Source organism: Rhea americana, unplaced genomic scaffold (assembly GCF_003343005.1).
Source record: "Rhea americana isolate MKP2758 unplaced genomic scaffold, rheAme1 scaffold_1, whole genome shotgun sequence".
NCBI classification, from domain to species: domain Eukaryota; kingdom Metazoa; phylum Chordata; class Aves; order Rheiformes; family Rheidae; genus Rhea; species Rhea americana.
In genome coordinates this window covers 18,436,388-18,440,585 of record NW_028185038.1, presented here as the reverse complement: position 1 = coordinate 18,440,585, position 4,198 = coordinate 18,436,388, and positions in this window count along the sequence as shown.

Here is a 4,198-nt window from a genome sequence, read left to right as displayed (position 1 = left end):
GGCAGAGCTCAGATGGTTGTCATCAGTGGTGCTGAGTCTAGTTGGAGGCTTGTGGCTAGTGGTGTCCCCCAGGGCTCAGTACTGGGTCCCATCCTGTTCAACTTCTTCATCAATGACCTGGATGAGGGGATGGAGTGCCTCCTCCGCAAGTTTGCTGATGATCCCAAGCTGGGAGGAGTGGCTGACACACCTGAGGGCTGTGCTGCCATTCAGAGAGACCTGGAGAGGCTGGAGAGCTGGGCGGAGAGGAACAAGGGCAAGTGCAGAGTCCTGCACCTAGGGAAAAATAATCCTAGGCACCAGTACAAGGTGGGGGTCGACCTTCTGGAGAGCAGCTCTGCAGAGAAGGCCCTGGGAGTGCTGGTGGATGACAAGTTGACCATGAGCCAGCAATGTGCCCTTGTGGCCGAGAAGGCCAATGGTCTCCTGGGGTGCATTGGGAAGAGTGTTGCCAGCAGGTCAAGGGAGGTGATCCTGCCCCTCTCCTCAGCCCTGGGGAGGCCTCATCTCGAGTCCTGTGTCCAGTTCTGGGCTCCCCAGTCCAAGAGAGACATGGAGATAGTGGAGAGAGTCCAGCGTAGGGCTACAAGGATGATCAGAGGGCTGGAGCATCTGCCCTTGAGGAATGGCTGCGAGAGCTGGGCCTGCTTAGCCTGGGGAAGAGCAGACTGAGGGGGGATCTTATCAATGTGTACAAGTACCTGAAGGGATGGTGTCAAGGGGACGGGGACAAACTCTTTCCAGTTGTCCCATGTGACAGGACAAGAGGCAGTGGGTAGAAACTGAAGCACAGGAAGTTCTGCCTGACCGTGAGGGGGAATTTCTTCCCCGTGAGAGTGACAGAGCACTGGAGCAGGTTGCGCAGAGAGGTTGTGGAGTCTCCTGTGGAGATCTTCAAGGCGTGCCTGGATGCAACCCTGTCTACCATGCTCTGGGTGACCCTGCTTCAGCAGGGAGGTTGGACTAGATGGTCTCCAGAGGTCCCTTCCAACCTTACTGATTCTATGATTATATGATTACTTACCCAGTACAGCCTTACTTATACTGTTTTTTGAACTCTGTCCCCTCGTCCAGGTCATTGATGAAAAAGTTGAACAGGATTGGGATACTAGATTTGCATCATCTGAGGACTGCTGGAAAAGTAGGAGCCATGACATCTTGGCCAATAGTAATACTAGTGGTTGACTTGGCAGCTATCTGACCCTTCATATCACAGCCAGAGCTTCCAAAAGCAGGAGCGATCTGTGGCATACGCACCACATCTTGGCCATGAGGGATTGCTTTGGGATGCATGGTTCTGTGTGCTTTGTGAAGGGCTGATGAAAGACTGCAGATGTGCTGAGATAGCATGAATGATGTCTTGTCAGAAAACATCATCTGTACCTCAGCTACGGGGTCTGGCTGACTGCTGTCATAGCTCACAACTACTTCTGACAGGGAAAAGGTGCTTGTAGCCCTCAGGAACACCACTTTGAAAGGGACCATAGCAACCAACATCACCCTAATCTGTTTAGGAAGTGCCTCTGGAGTGATCATTTGTCTTGAACAGGTATCATAGCTCTCACCGTGGCCCTTGTCAGCCAGCCACAGCACAAGTCCTCCAGCACCTTGGACCCAGCACAGCTTAGGCCACAGTCAGCAAGCAATGGGCAAGGATAGCTTTTCCTCCTGAAGTAGCTGCTCTTTGTGATCTTCTAAGGCTGAATTACAGCTGGATATGAAGTCGGCTTGAGACTGTTGTTTCAAGAGGCTGTGGGAGGTGTAGCCCCCTTGCATCAGTGCCTGCCCTAGCAGCACAGGGAGAATGATTGATTGTGGTTTTTGTGCATGACACCAGAAAGGCCTCTAGAGGGTCTAGGACACTCGTGTGCTAGTGAGCTGGCATGGTTTAAGGAGTCTCTGGGCCCTGAGTGGGTACATAGAAACTCCTATGTGAGGAGATATGAGGCGTCTTGATGCCAATCAGTCTCTGAAAAGCCGAGACTGTTGCCAGGGCTGACTTTTAGCTAATGTTTTGCTTCCTGTTGCAATGGGCTGGGCTCACTTGCAGCAGTGAAATCAGTGTTGGGACAGAGGGCAGCAGCTTCTCAAAGCATGTGCACTCAGTCCAAAGAGTGTCTCCAAAAGCCCCCATGATGTTCATCTTCCTGAGTTCAAGGAAATGGTTGGAGTAATTCAGACAGGTGAGATGTGACACTCAGCTCTGCTGATGAATGAGAACTCATTAATCTGCTGTTCCCTGTTTGCCTATCTGTACCCCAAGGGACTTAGTGGCACCAAGGGTAAGAAAGGCCCCCCAGACAAGTCAAGCACTTGTCTCTACAATTTTAACAGTGCTTGGCTTGGTGTGAACCATTCCCCAAATTCTCCTGACTCTGGAATAAGAAACACTGAATTGAATTAAAAAAAAAAATCCAGAATTGAAGCTCTAAATCAGCAGTTATTAGCCTAATAAAACCTTCCCAATATCGACAGAAGGAGCATTTCATACTCAGAAGTGTTAACAGCAAACGCTGGCCTTAAATACATTGATTTACAATTCAATTATAAAAACAATCAGCTCCCAAATACATGCCACATGCAAAGCAGATTTATGGGTGGCCTTAGCACTTTGATAGCACTTTACAGTTGCAAAACCTTCATGCAAACTCACTCGGTGATTCACCTAGAAACAGCAAGCGATAAAAGGTCCCAGCTGGATGCGGGCAGAAAAGGGAAACTTGAAATGCTGCCAAAATGCTCCTGAAGAGGAAGAGAAGCAAAGAGTAAGAGACTGTAAAAGAGCCAGCCTGCACGCTGCTGAAATCACACTTAACCCAGGTTTGCAGGCCCAGTTTTCCACAGTGATGGGGGAGAGGTGTTAGTCTACTCCCCACCTGCCCCTTGGCTTACCCCTACGGCTGAGTTAATGCATAGCCATTCAGCCCACTGGGAGCATGGCCACGTTCCCCAACTGAATTCCCTTGGTGAGGAGCCAAGGTCACTGTCTCTCATCAGTGCCTTGTCTTGCTGACAGTCCAATCCCACTGGGGACCATGCTCATGAACAGGGTGGCAGCAGACCGCGCCCCTTCTCCAGCATCCATCCCGCTCAGAAGACAGGAATGCCCTTACTTTGGCCCAATGACCTGTCTACACCTGATGCCTCATATGCCCAGCTCTGCTCTACTGAGTTCCCTTGGGGGTTTTTCAGGGTGCATGCTGCTGGCTAGGGGCCAGAAAAGGCACCATGGGAGCTCAGCGACACCTCACAGACTGTCCCTTAGCCCAGGGAGGATGAAGATGCTGGCAGGTAGTCCTGCTGAAGAAGCACTGCAGAAATCACCAGGGAACTGATGCCTTGTTATTACAGAGCTGCTTGGAGTTGGCTAAATTCAGCATTGCAAAGCTACTGCGATGTCATGTATCACTGCTTGTCATTGCAAGGTGTCTTTAATAGGGCAGCAGGCTAACAAACAGTATCGCTCACGAGGGAAGGCGAGATCTTTCATCACAGGGCTGGATCCTCTTGCATCTTCCCCTCAATGAACAGAACACTGACTGTATAATATAAACATCACCAGTTTGCCACCAGTCTCTGCCATCTCTCCCCCCCCACCCCCCCCCCCCTTTTTTTGGTAGATGCCTGGGATTTTAGTCCCTGTACTGCTCAGCTCAGGTCTAGCATGCTTGTGACCATCTGGGTGCAATGGTCCAGAGATGGAGGGGGACTTTGCAAGGAGCCAGAGCTGCAGCTTTGCCTCAGGTGAATGGGAGCGGCTTGAAAAAAAATAAGCTTGAAATTCATTCAAGGCACTGCAGGCCTTTTGAAATGTTCAGCACTGGGGTCAGAACTCAGGCTGCTTTCCACTTCTCTTTTTTCTTTCCTCAGACCTGCTTTCATCTCCCTAATTGTCAGAAACACGCTGATGGCTCGGCGCCACCGGATGAGCACACCAAACTGTAGCAGCGGAGGGAGTGATTTGTCCATGCCAAATATATTTCATGCTGCAACTCGGTGGAGGAAATTACAAACACTGAAGTCCAAGGCCCTAACAGTCCAATTTTCTCCTCTGATTGCCACTGTGCCTAAGCCTAACAGAGTAAATAATGAACACCGATGCAATGAACTTCCCAATAAATTGCTTCTGATGAATTTCACATAGGTCATCCAAAAGCAAATTTAATGATTATATGCTGGCCACAGCTACCTCATTCCC